This window comes from Peromyscus leucopus, chromosome 3 (assembly GCF_004664715.2).
Source record: "Peromyscus leucopus breed LL Stock chromosome 3, UCI_PerLeu_2.1, whole genome shotgun sequence".
NCBI classification, from domain to species: domain Eukaryota; kingdom Metazoa; phylum Chordata; class Mammalia; order Rodentia; family Cricetidae; genus Peromyscus; species Peromyscus leucopus.
This window is the reverse complement of record NC_051065.1, coordinates 19,509,651-19,535,807: the sequence shown is the minus strand read 5'-3', so window position 1 is coordinate 19,535,807 and position 26,157 is coordinate 19,509,651. Positions and strand designations below refer to the sequence as shown.

Here is a 26,157-nt window from a genome sequence, read left to right as displayed (position 1 = left end):
GGGGAACTTATTGAAAAATATGAAATAACATAAAGGCAGACCGCTATCTCTGTCCCTAGTAGTGAGGGCTTTCTCAGCCTTAGGAGAGTATAGCTTTGCTTATAAGTCAACACTTGGCCTACTCCTCTACTTGGAAATATCATCACCCAAATGAGGATATGAACTTCACTGTGGGTTTCACACATAACATGCCAAACACAAACCAGTGTGAGCTTTGAAAGGTTCAAGCATGCACATTAGTCATCTTTATTTACAAACACTAATGTAGAGAAAAGATTATCGTTTTACCTTAAATTAGAAATTAGTCTTGAAAATTTAAACATGATTCACATGCTCAATTTACTTCATCATTACTGAGTTTTAATGATGTCATCTTTTAATAAAAGTAAAAAGTTATGAAGGTTTTTCTGAAAAATATTTCACCATGGCAGAAACAAAAAAGTAACCTTCTTAGTCATTAGTGATCTTCCTAACCTTTTTTGACAGGATGTAAGTTTTAAATTGTCTAGGCACAGCCAATTAGGTGTGAAATGGCTTAGTATGTGGACATAGAGTATATATGCGGGTAAGAGGGCAGACAAAAGCCATCTGTTACAAAGGGTGCCTGCTTATTGTCTGTTCCATGAGGAGTCTGCCAAACTATCTTCATCATTTATTTGATCAGTGGTCAAACTTAGACAATTAGAAAATTACAAAATTAGACTCGAAAGTGATTAGAAAATGATCAAAATCCACTTTCTAGTAAGTATTGACGACAATCAAATACACTGTAGGCCTGGGGCACACGCTGTTGGTGTTCCACTCTGCTTCCCAGTCCTTTCCTTCTAGACACACACCTTCACCTCCAACAGCCAGGAACTGGAACTTTGAACCCCTCTTAGCCAGGGGCCACTCTTCCTGCACATAGCCCACGCCAGGTGACAATGGAGTTTCCTTACCTGGTACTCAGACTGCTTGGAAGGGGTAACTGCGAGCAAAGTGTGGTATCTATACCCTCGCAGGTGGCATGAAGGTCAAGTTGCCCCGGTGGTTACTTGATTGTCAAATTGGTTACACAGATTATTAGTTTTCTTCTTTCCTACCTCACTTTTCTTCTCTCTTGTCATCTTTAAAACAAACCAAAAAACTTCCCTCCCCATCTATAAGCCTACTTTTGGGAGAAGAGAAAGGAGGACAAGAAGATTGAAAGATGGACCCAACATGGACACTCTATGTAAGGATGTGTCTAAAAGGGCAAATACTATAAGCAAAAACACTAAGAGACAAAAAGGACAAAGTTACACTGTCAATGGAGATGTGCCAGCTCAGGTAAAGACAACAACCTGGAATACACACACACACACACACAAACACACACACACACACCCCATACATATATACATACATATTTCAGACAGGGTCTATCTAGCTATGTCGCCTGGCCGGCCTTTCACTTGTGAGCCTCCTGCCTCAGCCTCCAGAATCCTGAGATAACAGGATTACTCCATCATGCCTGGCAGAGAATCTGGAATTTTTAAGGTTCTGTGTACTGACAGAATGCTGCTCTTGGTCCTCCCTAGACCCTACCATCCTTGCCAAGGAAAGCTATAAGACTCCCCAGCAGTCATGTAGGTTAAGAAGCTACCTTGCTTCCACTGTCAAATGAAGTGTGTATGAAAATGCATACGGAAACCTGATACCGCAACTCAAGTGGGAGGGCAATGCAAGTTGCTCAAGGTTGAAGTGGGGAGAGGAGAGGGATGTGGGAGAGGGTGGGTAGATTAACCCAAACTGGGGATGAATGCAGCCTTGTGGGAGAGGGGGCTTATGGGAAAGGGTAACATCTAAATTTCAACAAGATCTCATTTTCCAAAATAGACTAGAAAAAAAGTAGTAGGCAGACCAGCTCGGTTATCAGTTTAGTAGGACCCCGTGAGCAATGGTTAGCTGGGATACCAGTAATAAGTGTGCATTGGTTCTGAATATGCTGGTTAAATGTTTCTACAGAAACAGCCAACTTCAGAGTCTGAAATAAAATTACAGACTCATTGTACAGGAAGCCAGACATAAGGCAGGCAGAGATACCCACTAATCCTGTTCTTTTTAAAATTACATTTATTTATTATGTGAGTGCCATGGTGCATGTATGGACATACATATGGGATCAGCAGATAACTTGCAGGAGTTGGTTCTCTCCTTCTACTATGTAGATCAAATTCAGCTTTTCAGGCTTGGTAGTAAGTGTGTTTCTCTGCTGAGCCACCTCACCTGCCTCGAATCCTGTTTTTTCAAGCTTCTTTGAGTAGCTTCACCTCCAACCTAAAACTGCTTTCTAGCTGACTGAGGCAAGTAGGGCTCCACACTTGTGTGTTTATATCCAGAGGGAGAGGCTGGCTTTGGCAGGCTATGTATGCGGCAGGTTTCTTCCTCACCAGAGCATCACAGCCCCCTTAGTTCACTGGCTCAACATTCTTTACATTTGCCCACCTCTTACTTAATCATTTCCAAGGGAGAACGAGTTCCCAGGACTGGCTGAAGACTCAGCAGAACCTGGCCTAGGAGTGGGATGCGTTCTCCCCTGGTCACATGTGAAAGAAGAATGGCCATCAGAAAAGGGAAACAGATTCCTAATGAAAAGGGGACGGCAATGGAGACTGAGTAGTCAAGACTGGGATCAATGACATGGAGGGAAGAGCGCACAGTTTCCCAATAGGTGGGCTACTTCAGAAATCAAAACATTAGGCAGATCTTACAATCTGCCCTTTGATAGTTGGGTAGAAAAGGTGAGATAGGCAAGACTGGGTGGGTGAAATAGCAAGTTTGAGAAGGATAATCATGGCTTCTGTTTTCCCATTTCACCAAGTTAATTTGAGGATGCTCATCTGTCAATGCAAAAACAATCAAGTTAGTAGACAGAGTTTTAGGGACAGGCCATAACTGAAACATCAGAAATCATAAATATATACGTTTTTAAAAGCAACTGATACAGGATGAAATTAATAGAAATACAGAAAGGCAGACTAGATGCAAGCTAGGATTTAGAGTTAAGTGCTCAAGACACATTAAGTAGCTAGAAGATCCAAAAGCAATCTCCATTGTCACATGGCAGTGGACTGGGAGGCACTACAAATTGACAATATTCTACCTAAACAGTGGTTCTCAACCTTCCTAATGCTGCAACCCTTCAATACAGTTCCCCATGTTGTGGTGACCCCAACCATAAATGATTTTCACTGCTACCTCATAACTGTAATCTTGCTACTGTTATGAATCGTAATATAAGTATGTGTGTTTCTGATGGTCTTAGGCAACCCCTGTGAAAGGATCATTTGACCCCAAATGGAGTCATGACCCACAAGTTGAGGACCACTGGCCTAAACAGAGGGAGGGCTATATTGCTCCTCTTAACTTGGAAAGGGCACGGTAGAAGCATATGGTATCCTTTTTGAATACAGTACAAACTGAGACATATAAAAAAATAAATCCAAAGATGAATTAGAGGGGAGTGGTTGCATGGTTCCTGGAGTGGATGCTGAGCCATGCAAGTGAGGCTCATCTGCTTGGGGGTGGAGGACACACAGGGGCATTTCCAACGGCTGCATTCTCCATGTGGTATTGGATAATGTGCTGAAGCACATGTTCCTGGTTAAGGGGTACACAAATTCAAGCCACCAGAGTAGGGCATCCTAGGAGAATCCCAGGGTACCTGTCTCCTCAATATGGTATGAGTAGGCTCTGAAAAGGTTTCATTATATGATGCTAAACCTTGAGCACCTTAGATCCTGTGGAAAAGCACCTGGAAGGACAGTAAAAACAGTAACTAAGGCATCTGAACAAAGACACTCTAATAGGAAGCGTATTTCCTGGAGCCATACAGTTGTTGGGTGAAAATCAGAGGGCTGGAAGTGGGCCACCTCTCTATGAGTTAGTTAATTGGCCATAAAAGCCCTGAGGACCTATAAACTGTCACCACTATTGCTAGTTGTTGGTTGCATGAGACTAGACAGTAAGACTACTGCAGGAACACTGCAGTCCATGGAGAAAGGAGGCTGGGACCGAGCTGGAAGCGCTCACCCTGGCCAGCACAGAAGCAGCTGGAGAAGAAGTGCGTGTGCTGCCTGAACAGTACTGAAGTAACAGCCATGCCCACTGCTAACAGTAACACCACTTCTGAAAAAAAAAAAAAAAAAATACCAGCTCCATGTACAGGGCATTTACTCTGTCCAAATACTTTTCTTTATTCAACTCCATCATTTACCAGTTTCAAAGAGTCCTTTATGTACCAAATTAAATCTCCTCCTACTCAAACAGTAGGTATAGCAACAGTAATAATTTCCAGAAACTTTGTTGTGTGAAATGAATGTATGCGGCAGCTGACAATACATCCATGTTGCTGAAGTATCCCAGGCCCACTTTCCCAATTTTAACAGAGGTACCACTATTCTTAGGACTAGGAACAAATAGCCAATGGACTCTACCAATCACTAATAACATTATTAATGACTCAGGAACTAAGTAAATTACAGCTATTTAAAATGATTAATATTTTAAAAACACAGGTTTTGAAAGTCCCCTAATAAATTTTAGTAAATGTTGCCTACACTATCAAAACACAGAAGACATTAAATTTTAATGTGATATAAAAGTAGCTTGTAAACTGGACCCATATTTCATTGATGTGACTCAAGAAAGGTGCTGAGTTAGAGAGCTGATGACGCCCAACATCTGATTGTTTCAGCCTCAATTAATTTAAAAATCTTCACAATGTGGACTTTTATTGTTGATATAATAAGCTTGAAAATCATGAATATAAAGGAATAGAGGCAAAAGATCAAGACATCTGAACCAAAAAGATTAGATCAAAACATTTATTTATTTATTTATTTTGTTATAAAAACAAAAATAAATCCAAGCAGGTAATGAAATAAACATAGTCTTTAAGTATCCCATCCTTGTTTTCCTGTCCTAGAATTTAGTACACAGTCCATGTTTAAGGTTCTTGAAACGTTTCTGGATGCTATGACGTTTCCATCTTGTAACCATGCTTCTCTAGCTCAGCGCTGAAACACAGACAAAGGACAGCATTAGCATTCTTTGTGGTAAATCAGAGAAACAGCTGTTTCTAAGACATAATAATAAAGAAAGCTTGAGTCACTAACTTAGAACATTACCAAAGAGCTTTATTTTAGCCCCTAAAATGAAACCATAAGGAAACTGGGTATCAGTCAATATAGTAATTAAAAAATTTGTTTTTCCCCAATTACATTTTATTTTCATTAATTTTCTCATATGAACCTACTTACAGAATAAATGAGACTTTCTACTGTCCTCCAAGAACCTTGCAAATACTGTACTAATGTCCTATTTCTAATGTACATTTAAATACAGTTTAAATACTCTTAGATTTGTCTGTTTTATGCGTATGAATGTTTTGCCTGCATATGTGTGTGTGTGTCTCACCTGTGTGCCCACTGCTCACAGAAGTCAGAAGAGGGTGTCTAATGGTTGTGAGCCACCATGTGGGTGCTAGAAATTCCATCTAGATCCTCCTCAAGAGGAACAAGCATCTACCAGTGCACTATCTTCCCAAGCCCTCAATAGGAATGTCTGTGGTTTATTTGTTTAGGTGGTGATATGGACTAAAATCAGTGCCCCACGCATGCAAGGTGAGCATACTACTATTCAGCTGTAGTTTTAGATACTTCAACAAAATTTTGAGATCTATAAAGTTCACATCAATATCAAAATTTTACCAATTATACAATCAGCCCAAGCATAACTGCTATATACAGGAAGGAAACTAGTTCAACAAATGATGCTGGGAAACTTGGGTGTTCACATGTAAAAATGAGTTACACCCACATTATATGCAAAAATTCATTCAAAATGATCGACCTAAAAGAGCTAAGCTATACAATTCTTCCAGAAAGACACAGGAATAAATCTTCATTATCTTGAATTTGGTAATGAGTTCCTAAATCGGATACCAAAGTATATGTAACAAAAGAAAAAATAAACTTGACCACCAAAATTAAAAATTTTGCAAATGACATAACAAAGTAAAAAAGACAACCTAGCAGAGTATCTGACAAGATTTTAATACCAAGAATATGCAAAGTAGTCTCACAATTCATCAACAAAAAGTCCAATTTAAAAATGGAGAGGATTTATTTCAACAGACAGACTCCTCCTCCCTCAAAACGATACATACAGTGACGAAGCACACAAAAGCCATAGTCACCAGAGAATTAAAATGGAAGTTACAAGGAGACAGTGCTTCCAAGCCTTCACTTACAAGATGGCTGCATTTACAACAGAATAAACGAACAATATCATGCTTTACCGCTGCTACTGGGACAACTTTTCAGTGACTATAGACAAGTCTGACAGGTCCTCAAAAAGTTAATACAGAATTACCATACAACCTAGAAATGTCACTTCATGTTCCCTAAAACCTGAAAATAGGTACTCAAATACACACACATGCATGTTCATAGCTGCACACTATTCACAGCATATAAAAAGTAGAAATGTACCCAAACTGACAAATAACATAAAATACAGTATATCCTATATTAGAGAATTATTGAGTTATGAAATAGAATGTATTTCTATATGCTGCCATATTTCTGAATTTGGGAAAGATTATGCTAAGTGGAAGAAGGACATATCTTGTAAAATAGCATTTATATGAAATGTCCAGAATAGGCAAATTAATACTTGAATACTTGAATACAATTAAGTAGACTACTAAACTCTAATCTCTAAATTTGAGAATCACTAATTGAGTTCCCCAATTAGTTCTGATTTTAATTTCTGCCCAGTTACTCAATACTGGTTGAAAATAAATGTTAAGATTAAATTCATGAAAAATAGTAAATATGCTTCTATTTAACTACCCTTTTAGAAGGAACCAAAGGTGTATGCAATTTCCTGAAATATTCCTGTTTAGAAATCCAAAGGGTGAAGGTAATACATCTTATTTTACACAATGAAAGAATCATCTCAAAAGTTTTAAGAGAACAACCATCTATGTAAGCTGTACATTCCATGTTTAAAATGAAATAAGATTCTGGCTGAAAACCTACCGTAACTGATTGGAGAAGTCATCTTCTACATTGTCGTCATCCCAATTATCTTCCCAGACATGTGCATCTTCATCTTCATCTAAGCCAGCCCAGTCTACAAATGGAAACAGATGCCTAAGTATTTTTCATACATTATTTCCAAAGAGATAAAAACTTCAGCACCCTCACAACTCAAACAAAACAAAACAGCTAACACTTTACCTAAGAAAAACTGAAATCTTCCTCTACAAATCTCAAAGCTTTTGCTATCTTGTTCTCATTTCCTCCATAGACAACAGGGCAGCTGCACACAATGAACTCAAAGTGACTTTGTCAGCACACACCAGCCTCATGCAAGCTCGATCAGGTCAAATCCCAGTATGGAGAGGGGATGTGGACATGAGTTCCTATGCCTGGCTGAGGAGCTGTTCTGAGAGTTAAGAGTCAGGTTTTCTTTAAGAACCTATAGTAAGTAAGCTGATCGTGTTCCAGGGGAAGGCCAAACATTCAGAATATATGGGAAGCACACACTGGACTTGATGGTTTGGAGGGAAAAAAAGACACAAAGTTGGGAGGGTAGGGAAGAGAGCTGGATCTGGGAGGAATTTGGGGGAAGGGGTGGATATGATTAAAAGACATTGAACGAAATTCTCAAAGAACTAACGGGAAATTAATTCAAATTATAAGCTACCACCAAAATTTAGCAAATAAAAATATAAAATTTAAAAGTCTTTTGTCATTTGTTTTTTGAGACAGGATCTCATACACATCAAGACCAATATTAAACTCACTGTGTTGGGGAGGAGGCCTTACAGTATTATTGATCCTCCTGCTTCCATATCCCAGCTGCTGAGATTACAGACACTCAACAGGAAGCCCCACTTGTCTTTTAACAGAAAAAAAAAAAAACAAATGCACAGAGGTTGCTGTTTTACTTAATTTTTTTTTCTTTTTCCTCCTTCCTTTTGGCTTTAAAGGACAGATTTAGATAGATTTCAGCTTTCCTCAGAACCAGAAAAACACATGTGTAAATCTCTCTAGATATTCTTGTAGGGGTTAATATCTATTAAGGGGTTGGAGAGATTGCTCGGTAAAGTGTGCAAGCATAAGGAACTGGGTTCAGATTCCCAGTACTCACAGTAGCAAGTGCTTGTAATGGAAAAAGGATTTGTGAGTTCCTCGTTCAGTGAGAGTTGATGGAGTTTAGAAGGATACAGAAAGACTGCTGACATTCACCTCTGGCCTCTGCACATGTGTACACATATCCACATATATGTATGCATACATACACTTACAAAAGGAAGTATCTATTGCTAAAATAATACTAACAGCACAAAAGCTCTAAAACAACTCAGTAGTCAAGCAAAGGTCTAATCAATTAGATAGCTTTACTACAACCAAATATTTAGTACTTCTATTTCAGAAAGTAAGAGGCATACAGTGAAATGTAAGTTACCTCCAAATTGCCTTTTCTTTATGCTTTTGAATACTAACTCATGGAATGCCTGAATTAGGAACTGCATCGCTGATCCATCCTCTATGTTAGTTTATCTTTGAGTGATGGTTCAGCAATACACTGTTGATTTCCAAATACATCCCCACTGCTGAACTATCCTTTACACCTTCTAATTCTACATCTAACTGACTCTAGACACAAATCCAACTTATTGGCCTAAAGAAGGAAAAGCAAAGGAATCATCCTAAAATTCCTAAATACATGCATCAAATTCTGCTTATTTAGCCCTTCAAATAATTCTAAAGTTGACCTTTTATTCCTATTATTTTTAATCTAGAACAAACACTCACATTAGACAGGGTAAGTCCCTACTGCTGAAGACAACATGCATTTGGGACACATGGACCAGAGGACTTGAACTGAATGAGCTCTGAAAGCTTCCTCCACTTCCTGCCTGAGGACTATATTTCATGGTACCAGAAGGCATCATGCAAACTTCCAAAGGAAGGAAGCAACCAACAGTCCTACCCAGCTATGGTGCCTATGAACCACAAGGATGACCATAACCCTAAAGTTGCAGTGGTGGCATGCATAGTTTGATGGTAAGCCAAACACTCTAATTGGACTTAAGGCTTGCTGAACTGGGGGGTGGGGGATCATCCCTGGTACTCAAATTTAGCCAACTACCCAGCGCTAGTGAGGTCATGGATCTTGGAGGAGAAACTATAGGTACCATTCTAAGCCAGCACAAGCCCTAACTACATTCTAAATATTTTTCCATGTACCCACATATAAGTTCTCACTCCTCATGGAAATTTCGCTTTTCAACAGATGGAGACTATTACAGAACTGATCAAAATGCAGTGAACAAGTGATCTGTCCAGTCCAACTCATATACATCTATAACACAATTCCTACACTTAAGGTACAGGGGTCATTTCAGAAGACAGGGTGGCAAGAATTTTTTAGCCGGAGGAATAGGAAATCTGCTGTGAGACTGTGTCTCTTAGAAATGTCAGAAGCTACAACCAACACGGCTGCCTAAACATAACCTGAACAAGGACGACACCAACAGACGTGCTAACATGGAAGGGGAAAGCTCAAGAGGCCTCAACCCTAAATAAAGAACTACAGGCAACTAAAGACTGGTGAGAGCAGGACAAATAGTGTTTCACAGGGAAGTGTACACCAGCTGGTTCCAACTGGTTACCAAATACCAAATAGTCCTGAAAACACATATACAAGCGACATTATACAGAATTGTGCAGGTTGTATTTATGTATTTAAGAACACAGACACCACCACCTCCACCACCAGAGAAAAGAGGTCATGCATTTAAAAGACAGTTTGGAAGGAAGGATTAGAGAAGGGAAGGAAAATAAGAAATGATGTATTATATTATAATCTCAAAAAACAAAACAAAACCCCCAAACATTTACACTATCCCTTTTTACCTGGTTCCTTCTACTTCAGATCCTGATGAAAAATTAGCCTCCTTGGGGATGCCACTTTAATCCCCCCCCTTTTTTTTCCATTTGAATGACACCAACCTATCCCAGAAACAAGAGTATATGCCTCCAAACACCTCCTTAGGCTTATACAACTACTGTAAACCTGACTGACATATTTTTACAGGTTGTTTTAAAGTAATATTTTTCCAGGTGTGGTAGTACACACACACACCTGTAATTCCAGCACTAAAGCAGAAGCAGAGGTTCTTTGACTCTAGAACTGTATTTCCATTTCAATTTACTATAGAAAAATTCTGTAAAAATTTTTTTTCAACATTCCAATCTACTCATAGCTCTCTCATGTGTGCCATGTCTTACTCACACTCATGCTTCTAGTGTAGCAACTGTACAATAAAGACTTATCTGTAAGATCTTAATGTTTAATTAGCTCCTAGTTTTACACTTCATATTTTGATATTAAAATTTTCTTTGGTGTGTGGGGTATACATGTGACTGTGGGTGGGAGTGCACATGCGCATGTGTAGACGCCCAGGTCATCAGGTGTTCCATGCCATCACTCTCCACCTTATTAAGGTGAGGTCTCTGACACTGAACCTGGAGCTAGGCTGGCAGCCAGCAAGCCCCAGGGAGTGTTCCTGTCTCTGCCCCGCCACAGTTCTGGGGTTACAGGCATGTGCAGCCTTGAACAACCTTTGCTATAGATGTTGAGCATTCAAACTCAGGCCCTTATGCTTACACAGTAAGCACTCTTAATTCCTATCCCACTGAACAATCTTCTGAGTGCCTGCTTAAAATTTTATAAATTATCAAACGTTTGATGCTGTTCCTTATCTCTGTACCATCTTCTGAACCCATCTACGGCTTGGTTGACTTTTACTTCTGAACTTAATTCAAACACTATTTATTCCACCATTATAAAAACTACCACAGCTTCCTGAAGAAATGGTTGATTTCAAATCTGTGACATGCAAACCATTAAGCAAATTAAGAGATTTATTTTTAATGCCAGAAAGCACATCAAAGCTAACAGAAACTTCCTTAAAGGAATAACATACTGAATAAGGAGGGGAAAAGCCAGTCTACTGTAATAGGACATTTCTCTCTGACCTGCCAGTTCCTGAATAACTGCTCAGAGGCTTAATATAAATAATAAATAATAAATGCTTGGCTGGTAGCTCAGGCATATTACTAACTAGCTCTTACACTTAAATTAACCCATAATTCTTATCTATGTTTAGCCATGTGGCTTGGTACCTTTTCTCAGCACAACATTCTCATCTTGCTACCTCTTCGTCTGGCTAGTGACTCCTGCCTCCGCCCTTCCTCTTCCCAGCATTCTTAGTTTGGTTGCCCCCAAATTGGCTACTGGCCAATCAGCATTTTACTAAACCAATTTGAGTGACAAATCTTTACAGTGTACAAGAGGATTATTCCACAGCAAAAAGAAAGTGCCAGGTACACTGACAGCCTGGGATTTCTCAGTACTTGGGAAACAGGAACTCAGGTCATTCTCAGCTACACAGCAAGTGAGATAAATCTGGGCTACCTGAGACCCTGTCTAAAACAAAACAAAACAAATTTGAGCAAGGTATGCTGAAAAATTAAAAGAAACCAGGTGGCTGTACACAATTTTACTGTGATCCTAACACATGAAAAGCTTGTGTGTGTGTTTGAGGCCAGCTCTACAACAAATATCAGAAGAAAAGTAGATAATAATCTTTACAGTTCCATCTGTGTAAGTACAAAAAAATGACAGAAATGGTCATTTTGCAAAACTTCATTGTAACTTAGTAAAAGATCACTAACCAGTATTAAAATTATGGAGTAAAAATGGGTGGTTTATAGGACAGGCTGCTTACTCATTATAAATTGTGAGACATAGCCATTGTCACCGTAGCCAAGTGAACAAACAGCACATTACCACTAAGTTAGGACAATTTAGCATGTGATTCTTAATGAAAGCAGTAAGAGATACTCATCACCTCAGTAGAACTCTGGATAAAGTTAATTCTGAATCTATAAGACAAATGAGAAGGTGAGACGTTATGTAACTGGCCTCTTCAAAGACGTCAACAACTCAGAACTATCTTCCTAGAAGCAGCACTACTCACAGTGGAGGCTGGGCCCTCCCACATCAATCATTAATCAAGGAAATGACCCAGAGGCTTGTCTACAGGACAATACTGTAAGGGCCTTTCCTCAGTTGGGGTTCCCTCTTCCCAAATGGCTCTAGTTTGTGTCAAGTTGACAAAAAAAACTAAGTAGCACAAAAATCCACTTTGGAAAATATCACCTCTAGAAATTTTGAGTATCGCAACATTAACACCCGGACAAATAGTTATTACTTAAAAATAACATCTATCATATTTGCCTCTGTAATTTAATGACCAACAGTGCTTAGCACATGAACAAGGTCATGAAACATGAACAAAATCCTAAATCACAATAGTAAAGTCAGATCATGTATATTTTTTATTTCCCTCCCCTCCATCCAAAAACCTTAATTACTGGGTATTTTATGTATGCCCTAACCATTAGTTTCATCGTTCTTGTCACCTATTAGAAACACAGTGTGCACAGGAACAACACAGGTCCTTTGAGTATATAGTATGGCTTCCAGAAAGTTCTGTGTTTTCATGGGGTTCCAGGCTGTGTGAACAAGTGGGTCTCTGTTTCTTATTCCTTTTCTTGGGCTCTTTTCCTTCTGCTTGTTTTGTCCAATTCCAGTGTGTTAGTTTTGTCTTATCTCATTATCTCTTAGAAGCCTGCTTGTTTTCCAATGAGACAGAAAGGAAGTAGATCCAGATAGGAGGTGGGGAGGAACTGGGAGGCACAGAGTGAGGGGAAACCATAATCAGGGTATATTATGTGAGAAAAAAAGTCTATTTTTAATAAAAGGAGGGGAAAAAAAAGAAAACAGCTATGAATATTTCAATCTCACGGCTTGAATTTGAAATATCCCTGTGTTAAAATGTTGGTATGTGGCCCATGGCACTATTCTGAAGGCTGCAGAGCTTCCAGCGGTAGGTCTGGCTGGTGGGAGTACATCAGCAGGGTAGACTTTGGAAGGGAGTCCAAGGGAGCTTTCTACCTTTTTAATTACAGTCGTGTGAACGAGCCCCCACCTCACGCACCAAGGGCCATGCTCCCCCGCTATTGATGGGCTGACATCTCCCTGACCCTGTGAGCCAGTTGTCTGTCCGGTATTCATTCTGTCAATGTCAAGAACAACAACAACAAAAACCCCAAAATCTCAGAAGTTAATAACAAAGGCACGATTTAGGCTTTTTATGTGCAAATGTAATAGATCCAAAATATTCAACAGCAGTGGCTCATGAGGGTGTTTTATTCCAGTTATGTACTTACATTTTTCTGATTTAAGAACAGAAAGAAAAAAAGTACTTCATTTACCTGGTTCCACAAACCAGAAAAGAACAGGAACTTGGAAGGTATCCTAGCTATTCTTCCTCCTTCAACTACCAGTCACATCTTTTCCAGGTTTTCTTGTTGTTTGTTTAGTTGTTTATCAAGATAGGATTTCTCTATGTAGCCCTTATTATGTAGACCAGGCTGTCCTCAAACCTGGAAATCTGTCTGCCTCTGCCTCTCAAGTGCTGGGATTAAAGGTGTGCACCACCACCTCCCAGCCCTTTCCAGTTTTAATTCCTAACTATCTTAAGCTACTCATCTCCTCCCTACACTTAACTCGGCTATATCAATGCGGGTGAGATTATTTCCTTCATGGACTACCACTGTACCTTTTATTGTTAAAAACACAGAGAAATATTACACGACAGTAGCAATGGATGCTAGGATTGAATGTTAAAGACAACAGGAGCTTCAAAGCTGGAGGCATGTTCAACAATTAAGTGCTTAAAGAACTCAAGTTTGGATCCCAGCACCCATAGCTCACAACCAACTGTAATTTCAGCTCCAGGGAGTCAGTCTGTCAGACACCTTTTCTCTTGACTTACATGCATGTGGCACACACTCACATAAGGCACATACACATAAATGAAAAAAAATGTTTAAAGGAGCTTCATTTCAGATAGTAGATGTTTCTCTACATCACTAAATTAAAGATCAATGCGGTTTTAAGTTTTTAATTAAAATTGAACAAAGCCTTGAAATAATCCTAGATTTGTTTATAAACATCTAGGTTTTTGAATGGCAAACTTGCAACAGAACAACTGAATTTATTATCCTTTTGCAGCAAATGAGCACTGCCTGGTAATATCCCTGTCATTCCTCCATATTCCCTCCCTCCAGTCCTACTGTATGGACTATAGTTTTGTGGCCATTTAGTAACCTAACTTAGTTTCCCCCTCCCAAAGAAATGGTAATACCAAACTCCTCCTTATTAAAATTCAAAAGAAACTACTTCATTAAACTGCTTTATAACAAATTTAGGCTTTGTCCTTCAAGTTTTTATAAAATGGTCAAGACATGACTATTTAAAAATTACTGATATTTGGCCGGGCGTTGGTGGCGCACGCCTTTAATCCCAGCACTTGGGAGGCAGAGGCAGGCGGATCTTTGTGAGTTAGAGGCCAGCCTGGTCTACAGAGAGAGAGATCCAGGAAAAGCACAAAGCTCCACAGAGAAACCCTGTCTCGAAAAACCAAAAAAAAAAAAGAATATAAAATAATAAAAACATGGTACTTTTTTGATACAGCTTATAAAGTCTTTCAAAAACACTGCAGAACCTTAATTGTCTTCTAAATTGCATTTTTAGAAACACTAAAATTATAGGGTTCCAGAAACTTTTAATCTAAATTATTATTTGATTCAAAATGTTGATTTCAATATTGTTATTACTTGGTGTCATTCAAATGTCTCCATGATGGCTTTACTTCTTTTAATTTTGTGAGGGGAAAAAGGCTTGTTAATTTGTAACCAAATGCTTCAGAGAATCACTAACAAGAAATTAAGTGAGTCAGTGATTTATTTTATGAAGTGCCAATTCTGAATCCAAGGAAGGCAATCTTCTTACCCTAAGTGCCTTTTTCTTTAAGATGGTACAGTTTCTAATCTATCAAAATGAATAGGAGGAGCACTTGCCATAAGAATAAAGCACCTTTCCCTTCTTTAAAACAGTCACCTCATGCTTCAGGCAGGAGGGGAGAAAGAAAAGGGTAGAAAAAAAGTCCTCGAAAAATAAAATATCTCACAAGGCAAGGAATACAGTAAATACCACAGGCAAGGCTTGAGGATTCATGAAAATAGCTCTATTTCCCTGGTAATTTTTAAAATTGTATTTACTGTATGTGTGTGTGTCTATGTATGTGTGTGCCCATGCCATGATGTCCATGTGGAGGTCAGAAGACTACTCACAGGAGTTGGTTCTCTCCTTCTACCATGTCGGTCCTACAAATCAAACACAGGCTGTCAGGCCTGTAGCAAGTGCCTTTACTACTGAGCTCGCTAGCTACATTGCCGGCTTATTCCTTGGTATCCTTACCTCCCTAAGAGTTGTCGTGATCATGGTGTCTCTTCACAGCAATAGAAACCCTAAGACAGGTGCCTTATTAATATCTAATGTTGTCCTTTAATATAAATATACATTTCTACTTTCAACTTCAATGCATTGCCAGAACTGTGATCAACTAAATAATTAAAGCTTTTTACTCCACTTTTTCTGCCTCCAGATGTGTACTATCTTAAAAAAGATTTCTATGTTTTTAAATGAATTGGAAATAACCAGTAACAGTTTCCTAATAAATACATTTCTAGTGATTCTAAATTTAAGACTTTGCATCAAAGTTATAGCTTTCTTCTCATTTGCCAACCAAGAACTACATTTGTTACTAACTTTAAATTTTAAAAAACTGAGACTACCGAATATCCCATCTATTACAATGACATCTAAGTATGGAAAAGGCTCTTAGAAAATGTTTTTTAATAGTCTTATCTTCTAACATATGTTCCCAAATTCCTTAAAAGCACCAAGTGTGCCCCCTTGGAGAAATGTAAAAATTCCACTTAGCATTTTCATGGTTTAGAAATGTTTTCTATCAGCCCCAAAGGTGAATCTATTATTATCATTCTGCTAAATGGACATAGTACGACGCCCTGCCCCGTAGATTTGTCTCTCTACCCACTTATTTGTGTATTTCTCAGACCTCATCAGAGAAATTTCTTTAAGCAGTGGGTGGTGGTTTAGCACCAGAACTCCTAACTGGTCAAAGAGGAGAAAGTAGGTGTGTGCGGAGCACTTAGTCACAAATGGGACATGTATATCACACGCCCTTCTCCAAGGTTCAGGGACCATCATGGAGGGGGTGGGTCAAAAGCATGGAAGAGCCAGACGTTTAGAGGACTGAAGGGAAATATGAGCTTCTAGATATGACAGGACTAATGCATTCAGGAACTCCCAGCAGCTGAGGTTGCCTTCACAAGACCTACAAAAGATCCAGTCAGTTAGCATTTCAATATGAAGGGGTTTCATGAGCCCCCATCCCTAACTGAGGAACTATGGAGAGTCAATGCCTTCTGGACGAGGGGAAGTCATTTTCTCTAAGGGTGTGGCTCCTGGTAGGTGCATGACACTCCGCTGGGAGGCTCCACACCATGAGTAAGTATTTGAGCAGCACAAAGTGAACTCAGTAGGTTTTCCTGAGAGAGAACGAACACAAAGTTGGAGAGAGGAATGATCTGGAAGTAGTTGGGGGAGGAAAAGGGTGCAGTGAATTCAATCAGAATGTGATATATAAAATTTTTAAAGAAAAAATAAAAATATTTTAAAAAATGAAACCAAATTTCATCAAACAGAAAAACATACATGCATATGCAGAACATTATATGATGAAAAATACACCAAACTGCACTTATTATCAAGGGAGCGTAAAAGAAAACAGGGACAATTACAACAGCACTGTGACCCACACGTGAGAATGGAGCCACACCAACTCTCATCAATTGACAGGTAGATCGTGCTTCTCAGAACTCCGCTTTCTATAGTTATCCCAATGCACCGCCTATTTAGTAGCTAAGAAACTACTGACTGCCCAGCACAGCACCCTGTTCTCCCCCACTTTCTCTAACTGCTGTCAAAGGAGAGCCTCAGAGAAACCAAGCCAAAGCAATCCAGATGCTGGTGCTCCCCGGCTACTGGAACATTCAGTTACCGTGGCAAGGAGTCTAAAACTAATGTTCAAAATAACCTATAGAGCCATTATAGTTATCCACAATTATCCTTTAAAAACCCAATTCAAACTCAATTCTTTTCATCAATAATATATACTTGACAAACTATTTCCACTTCATTGTCCTTATTAATCAGTACTTTCAATTTTATTTAATTTGATACAGAGTTGCCAAAAATCATTAATCTCAAAATGCCCTTATGACTTAAAAAATCTTACCTCATTTGACCCTGTTTCTCACGACTAGGCCCTAGTCAACCTGAGTTCCACATCCATTTCCTGGGCACAAAAGTGTAAAATCAAAATTCCCAGCCTCTAATTCGTCCTAGCACCCCATATAACTAACAGCCCAAAGGTAATCAATCCACTTGCCTTCCTGTTACTCCACTTCACTCCTAATAGCCTACTGGAGACCCTTCTTATCTGAGGTATTTCAACAATGTACTGCTTAGGCCACTGACTGTGGCTTCCACCTCTGCAAACTAAATCTGCTGGTTTAGCATCTCCCAGTACAGTACTGCCTATACAAACCTCACATGCAACACTTGCAAAAGCAAAATGAAGAAACCATTTTAAAAACAACACCCCAAACCACCACAAGCATTTCAAATCTATTTAAGAATGAAGTCCAAAAGAGTTATGACTTAAAGATTTCCGAGATCAGTCAGTCTCTAGCTACCTATGTTTACAAATACTATTTCCTAGCTCCCCTTTTTCAAAAAAAAAAGAAGAAGAAGAAGAAGAAGAAGAAGAAGAAGAAGAAGAAGAAGAAGAAGAAGAAGAAGAAGAAGAAGAAGAAGAAGAAGAAGAAACCTTAAAAAAATTACTGGGGGGGGGGGGCAGTTGAAACATGCCTTGTTAGGTAGAAGCCAGAAGACAACTTAGGACAACTTGCTGGAGTCATTCTCTCATTCCACTTTCTTTCTTTCTTTCTTTCTTTTTTTTTTTTTGGTTTTTTGAGACAGGGTTTCTCTGTGTAGCTTTGCGCCTTTCCTGGAACTCACTTGGTAGCCCAGGCTGGCCTCGAACTCATTCCACTTTCATAGGGGCTCCAACTCAGGCCTGCAGAACAAATGCCTTCACCTACCCCACTCCACCAGTACTAGCTCATACTAAATACCCATGGATTTTCACCACCAAGCATTTACTTACCCCTTCTTTTGGACATTCCTTTTCTATATTTCAATCCCTCTCTCTTTTAAAAAGATTTATTTAATTATGTATATGAATGTTCTGCCTGCATGTATGTACACAATGCGAAGGCCTAGTGCCCAAGGAAGTCATAAGAGGGGCCAGATCCCCTGGAACTGGAGCTACATGTGGTTGTGAGCTGCCATATGGGTGCTGGGAATTGAACCCAGGTCCTCTACAAGAGGTTCTTTTAGCCACTGAGGAAACTGTTTTCCCCATTTCCATCTCTTAAACTATTTGTTCCAATGGTGCTAACTCATGTTTTAAATACATGGATATTGCCTTTTTTTGAACTGTTGCTGAACTTTACAATTGGTTATGTTCTAATATCACGTGCGCGCGCAAATGCAAACGCACACACACACACACACAGAGCAAACAGAAATCTCACCTAGAAACCCAACAGATAATACAGACTAAATCAAAATTGTTCAAGTTTAACCAGAGACATGTGTATGGAGGGTCCATGGGAGAAACTAAAGCCTTAGCGTCTCCCTGGGACAGGCATTTCTCAAAAAGTCCTCTACTTGGTGACAGCCACTGGTCCTTATTCCTCAGCTTCCTTGCTACATTCAAACAGATTCTTCATAGAGTGAAATTTGTTCCAGTGAAGTATCTACTAGAGTGAACCTGGTTGTTGTTGTTGTTGTTATTATTATTATTATTATTATTATTATTTTGCTAAGCCCTGAGTAAAAACTCTATGCCTCACAGAGGTGTTATGAACAGTAAAAGAGACTATGTGAAGCATTCAGGACTGGCAATGGCAGCTAAAGTCATTTTCTCTCTGTATCCCTCAGTACCAGATTTATAGGAGGTAATTAATATGTATCAAATCAACAAATCACTTGTTACATGCTAACTACAAAAGCAGTTGTGGGGTGGTAAGAAATTTAAGTAGAGAAACCTTTTCCTGAATGAAGACAATACCACAGCTACCAAATCGAATAAAGATACACTTCAGATCATCTAATTTTTGCGATTTTTATTTCCCTTTTACTGTTTTCATAATTCAGCTTTCAAAGAGCAAAGCTTAACAAACAGGTAGTAATGTTAAACACTGAAAATCACAATTGCTTGTTGTTTGCTCACTCTACACATGCACTGAAATAGTTAATCAAGTAGTAATCAAAGAATTTGTACTGTTTAACATTCTGGTTATCACCTCTTATCACTTACCTCCATAGGGATTATTCAATCTGATTTTCACAATCCCTAAACAACATATACTATGTCTATGCAAAGTATGCTATGTATATATAGATATGCATCTCGTGTGTCTTTAAATTTTATATGAATAGCACACTAGTGTGGGAGTCAGGGTAATCCAGACTGAATGAGATCATGAAGGTGTGGACCTCATGAGTCAATTACAGTACAAAAAGATAAGGCAGCTCTCCTCTTCACCAGGAATGAATCTGTCCACACCTGTCTTACCAGACTGACTAAAAAAATAAAATTTGTATTGTTTAAGCCAGTCAGTCTATAGGTACTTTCTTCTGGTAGCCCAAGCAGACTCATACAGTTAGGAAAATCTCTTATAACTCCAAAAAAAAAAAAAATCCATAAATCATGGGCAAAGAAACTAAGAATTAAGGCTAGCAATTCAAGGAAAGGCATAATGGTTGATCTCACTCAAATAAACCAACAGAAAAAAAGGGACTTAGCTCAGTTGGGTAAAATAATGCCTGTGGTGCATGAAGATCTGAATTTGGCCCCTCAGTACCAATGTAGAAAGCTGGGTATGGGAGAAGCAGAGAAGATCCTGAGGGCGAGACTTGCCAAACTGGGGGGTTCTGGGTTCACTGACAGACCTTGCTTCAAATGTAAGATGGAGAAGGCAGCCCCAGACATCAACTTCAGGCCTCCATATGCATATACACACATGAACATGTACACATGCACACACTACACACAAAGAATGAAATTGACCCAAAATAAAATGATACGATCTCATTTTTCATGCATCAGATTGCTAATGACTAAAATGTTTAGTATCTGGTGCAAGAAAGCTTAATAGAGAAAAGGTGAAGTATAAATGGAAATATATATCATATAACTCTTCTCAAAGGAAATTTGAGAATATATGTTTAAATTTAAAACATATCTGATTTTAGATGAGGTGCACAAGCTTTTGAAAGACAACATTTCTGTGAAGTGAAGGAGCAACATGTGTGGTTGGTGTATCACAGCCTGAAGAGAATGAAGAAGTCATCCATACTAGAGCAAGGAGGAGAGAGCGAGCCCTGGCATATAGAATGCTAAGCCCAAATAAGGTGAGCAGAACTTTACAGGCTAGCAGAAAAGAGGATTAAACAAACAGACAACACATTTAAGAGAAATAGACAATAAATTTAAGATATGGTAGCTAGGTGTTGAGTTACTAGAGGATGGAGTTACAAATGTTGAAAAGGATAACAAAAAGCAACAAGGAACCTGTGGCTCTGAATTCCAAGTGGAGGGATCGATGCAAACTTGGTTACACACACACACACACACACACACACACACACACACCACCCAAAAGCAATATGCATAACTGGAATCAAGATCCTGTTCTCCATTCCAACCAAAGTCGGGAAATACCAGATTAGCTTCAAATATCTTGTGTCAAATACTAGCAAGTGCAGAGAAAATGATGGGGAAGTATCAAAAATCACACAAAAACAAGCTTGAAGGAGTTTTCCATATTCAAATATGGGACTAGAAGGTAAGAATAAAAGTAGTAAATTATAATGCATTGAATTAAGAGTCCGTTAGCACACAGTAATATAAATGAATGAGAAAATCAGAAAATAAATGCATTAAAGGCTTAGCGATTGGAATTAATATTTACATGGTATTAATTAATTAATGTCCCTCTCCACAAACAGCTACTAATTACTAACTGCAATTCAAAAACTTACTTCCTTGGATACAATTTCTAACAACAGATATTCAATAGGTAGCTTCCCATGTAGATAGATTAGGTATCTTCAAGGTTTTAGTGACACAAATTTTTTATTTCATACCAGTACCATGTAACTAACTTAAATGTTGGATGCTCTTGTTTATATGACTACTAGACTATATTTAACAACTGTTAACAGCAAAGCCCCCTTTGGTACTATGTAAACAAACTGGCACAGTATGGAAAGCAGTCAACAATGGTTCTGTCTTCCTCCTTCATTTATCTACAAAAATCTTTCTGATAATTGCTTAGTACAGTTAGTACCCAGTGTTCATGTTAATATTTTAATGGTACTGTTCTTATGACAATTCTTCCCTACACACATCTATGTATAACATACATTTAAATTCCTTAGCTCCTACTCACAAAATGCTGGCCATTTTTACCTCTATGAGTCATGTGAATGTGATACACTAAAACATCCACCAGATGTTTAGACCTCTATAAGATGCCCTACTTTGCCAGACACCAGTGAGAGAGCCTTAGTTACCCAGTAGAAGCTTCAGGGATCACCAGCCCACTGTCTGACTCAACATTCTCTACCATAGGAATTTGATTTGATAGGATGAAGAGATGGGTGGTAGTGTACTCCTGATATTTTGGTGTATACATGAGTATCAATGATTATAGAAAAAGTAGAATTCTTGCAAATCCTGTTGCTCTATGAGGCAAACTCAGTTTCACTTAAATATTCTAAAAAAACAAGACAAAATAAACCAAAACATCTTAGCTCTGGAAAAGGAAAAAGAAAATAAATAAATAATCTACAGGACCACTGTTTCTTTCCACTTTTAGCATCCACTTCTAAATCCTTTCACTATCTGTCTGATAAGGAAAAAGTAGTTAGATGTTTCAATCATATAACAACTTCAATTTTATAACCCACTCTATAACCACCAACCTAAGTGCATGATGGATGAAATTTGAAATATTCTCTAGACAAAATTGTTAACTGGGTCTAAAACTTCAACCTTGTGAAGACCTCCAGAAATATATTAAAACAAGTCTTACCAGAACTTTGAATTTGAATGGCTTCCTTATAAAGCCTATTCTCACTTAGCATAAACAACTAGAAATTGTGTAGACTGCATTCCACAAAGATTCTAAACATGATTTTGTAACAGCACCTACTTAATGACCATTATAGTTCATACCCACCAATTAGAATAATTGTAAGGAATTGCCAATGTAACAGATTCAGACTAAACAAGGGAACTGGGGGATAAATGGAACTTTTGTTCTTTTATACCTTCAGAGATTCATTCCAGATGTTTTACTTCACACTGAAGAAGAGCTATTCAGATGAAACAATGAGGCCTCCATCCAATCATTAACTTTTCTTTTGAAAATAAAATTTATCTTTCTTTAAGATCACTAAATTGAAATCTCAACAAGCAGGTTCTTACCTAGGAAAAGCTGTACCAACAGACAAACCATGAATATATAATTCAATGACTTACCTGCGACAGGCTCTACTGTGTACAGTCTACACACAAGTTAATCCAGAGACTGGTCAGCCCCACTATGGAGCACTCAGACTAATAAAGCTCTTGGAAGTAAAATGTCCTATAGTCGGCAGAGGTAAGTAACTCCAGATTGGCTTATTTATTCTATTATTGAATTTGTCAATGGTGTATTTGTGACAAAGGGCAATCACATGAAAAACTAAATTTTGCAAAAGGAAAGCACTTGAAAGTAAATCAGGGTACTAATAACTGAACAGAAAACTCAAATACCGAAAGATTCAAATTCTAGTAAGTGTTTCTAACATTCTCCCAAACAATGCCAATGCCAATGCCAAGACTGGTGGTCCATGTACCACATTTCAACATCAACAGAGAATCCGTATCATGACAACAGCAAAAATATGAAAGAACATGTTCAGTCTCAAAGAAACAAAGTTTTTCAGTAATATTTTTTCAGGTTTATTTTTTTCTTTTAATTTGTAATCAAAAGTTTTCACTTATAAATATTTAGTGGTTTCATCCAGTGGACTAAACTTTGTATACAGTAAAATCTCCCTAACCCAAATTAAGGAAAGGCTATTTAACTGATAACTAGAGAAGAAACATAAACTTGCATAACAAATGCATTTCAAGGTTATTTCTCATTCTAAATGTAAAGATAATTCAACGAACACTAGATCTTCTACATCCAGAGACAACAAATTCCTAAGATGGATAAATGTCACAGCACATAAACTAGTAGAAGTCTCTTGTGCATCCTTTTGTCTTTAGAATCTTTGCTTTTCCTTAACTTTAATGAAATGTCTAAACACAATACAACTGTCAACACTGAGCAGACTACTGCTCCAAATAGATTCTGAAGAACAGACACTACACAAGCTGATGAAGGGTGCTGTGAAAACCCTAGTACATCATCAAGGAGACAGTTACTTCTAAATCCGTTTGTCAATTCTCAACACTAGTTATTTTAAATAGATACATGCACTAAATGTAAGGGATAAAATCTGGGTGGAAGCCTTTAATCCCAGCACTTGGGAGGCAGAGGCAGGCAGATCTTTATGAGTTCAAGGCCAGCCTGGTCTACAGAACGAGATCCAGGGAAAGGCGCAAAGCTACACAGAGAAACCCTGCCTCGACAAACCAAAACAAAACAAAATCTGGGTGTGAATATTGTTCAGAAAGAGCTTTAGATCCCGAGTTGGCCAGTTAATGGCAAGGGTTTGTTTGTTTTCTAATATGTGAACCTCTGCTGCTTCAGGATGGGATGTTAGACTATACAATGTAAATCAAGTGTCATAACAGTGGAGCTTGTGTGTAATCAGGAATAAAGGGCAACTGGAATAAGCAGTTGGGATAGAACTGGATCCTGCCCTCACTTAGCTAATTCTACCACAAAGCTCTGTCAGAGGATTATTAATGAACCTGAAAACAAAACAAAACCCAGATTGAGCAGACAAATGCATCATCAAGACAAAGGGTAAACTATCCCATAATATACTGTAGACCCCTAACTGGAAGGAAATGTGGTCTGAATTGGTTTATGAGGCTGTGTAATATGCACACTAAGCTCTCTTTCACCAAAACCAAAACACTGCATGATAAGTAAACAGACTAAATGTTGCAGTGATGTGGTTTTATGCACAATGAGATCACGCTGGGGCAACCTAGCACAATTTCTGTCAAGTGATCACTGCTTGATGCCACATATGTGCACACCACTAACCACCATTTTTCTTCCTACCATCTTCAGAAAGGCAACAGTAACTCACATGTTTCAAAACAAGGTAAATAAGTGGGAATCCTACTCATAACAGTTAGCCAACAAAGCACTCAATTATGAAAATCTACGGTGGCAAAGAGATCTAGCAACCCGAAGATAACAGCTGAAGTCAAGGGTGTGAATCAGGGTGTCCCTATTTCAGTTTCATCATTTCTATAGTGTTGACACTGGGCCCGTTTCTAGATTGTTCCAAACTTCTGTTTCCTTATCCGAATAATGGTAGATACAGCAATATCCATTCCCTATACTTGTGGATATGGAATTGTTTTAATATAGAAGCAGACTTACATTCCCAAGATCATAGCAACCTGCTCCAACATTGGCTGTATTATTACCTACAATGAGAGTACTAAAGCATCTCTAGTTTTGGAGTTAATTCAGAATGCAGACGTTTAAGAGTTTTATAAAGCTTGGGTTATGTTAATTCAAGTGGCCGTAAATGGTGAGGAGCAGGAGATGACTCTGCCATCCTACTTCGCAGGGCCCACTCAGGCCGTCCGAAGAGTGGCTGCCTTGGGCCAACAGTGCAATTTTAGGAAGTTTACGACCAAAGGAAGGCAGGGAAACCGAAGCAAAGCAAGGGTCCCGTGCTGAGGATAAAAGGCCACAACCACGCTACAGCGTGCGGCCTCTCGGCGCCGGGGCACCGAACACGGGGCCGCGCCACGAAGCGACGGCTCCGGGGACTCGGAGGCCCGGGCAGCCGGAGGCCGCGCCGGGACCGCGCCGCCGGGCGCAGCTCATCGCCGCCGACGCAGCGAGCAGGCCCGGCGCCGCCCCACCGGAGTCCCGGGGCCCAGCGCGCGGCCTGGCAGTTACCTTCGGCGGGAAACTCCTCGAACTCGTCGTCCTCTTCCAGGAGACCCAGGTCGACAGGCTGCTTCTTCTCGGACATCGCGCCCCGCCGAGCCCCACAACGCGCAGAGCCGCCGCCAAGTTGGAAGCCTCAGCACTCGTCAGCCGCCGATACCGCCAACGCCGGCGCAACCATAGAGACGAGCCAGGAAGAGTTACGGGGCAGCGCGAGGAATGCTGGGATATCCCAGGTCCGCCCAGCGCTTCCTGTGGGTGTAGCAGGTCCCATGGCTTAGAACAGTGGGCTGTTTTGTTTTATAGATTTTGTTTTATAGTGCGTTCGTTTTTTTTTTTTTTTTTTTTTTTTTTCATTCATGTAGGTTGCCTGACTGTGAAAGATTAACAGTGTATAAAATTACTAGAGACCATTACTTAGCTTAAAACCAAGAAAAGAAATCTAGATGAAGTAACTAACATTTCAGTGGCAGGCCCTTAACATACATTATCCCATACTCAAACCAATTCCTTGGGCATGCTGCTAAATATTTCCACATCACAGGAAACTCAGGACCAGAGCAGCCAAAGTCACTCAGATATGCTAGACTCCTGCCTGTCCTCCAGCTTTTCCATTGAGCAGTGCTTTTTGGTCTTAGAATTGTTTGTGGTCGGGGCTTTGTGTTGTAACTAAGTCGACAGGTTGTTGTAAAGATAAAGGAGTAAAAAAATGATGTAACATTGTATTGTTGTTCAGAAGATATAATTTGGGTTTCCTTTTCTTCGTTCGAATGGTTGTGCACATGGAAAAACAATGACAGATGTGAGAAGGGTTAGTCCCTAAATTAAACACAAAGTAATA

General features: G+C 39.1%; 1 long non-coding RNA gene across 1 annotated transcript; it reads right to left on the bottom strand.

The window, feature by feature from the left end:
* Nucleotides 1-4,846: 4,846 nt before the first annotated feature.
* On the bottom strand, nt 4,847-25,512 carry LOC114693456. The gene is made up of 3 exons (XR_003734554.2): nt 25,326-25,512; nt 7,068-7,161; nt 4,847-5,039 (listed from the first exon to the last, which is right to left on the bottom strand). It is a non-coding gene; the product is annotated as an uncharacterized LOC114693456 (long non-coding RNA).
* Between the last annotated feature and the right edge of the window lie 645 nt (nt 25,513-26,157).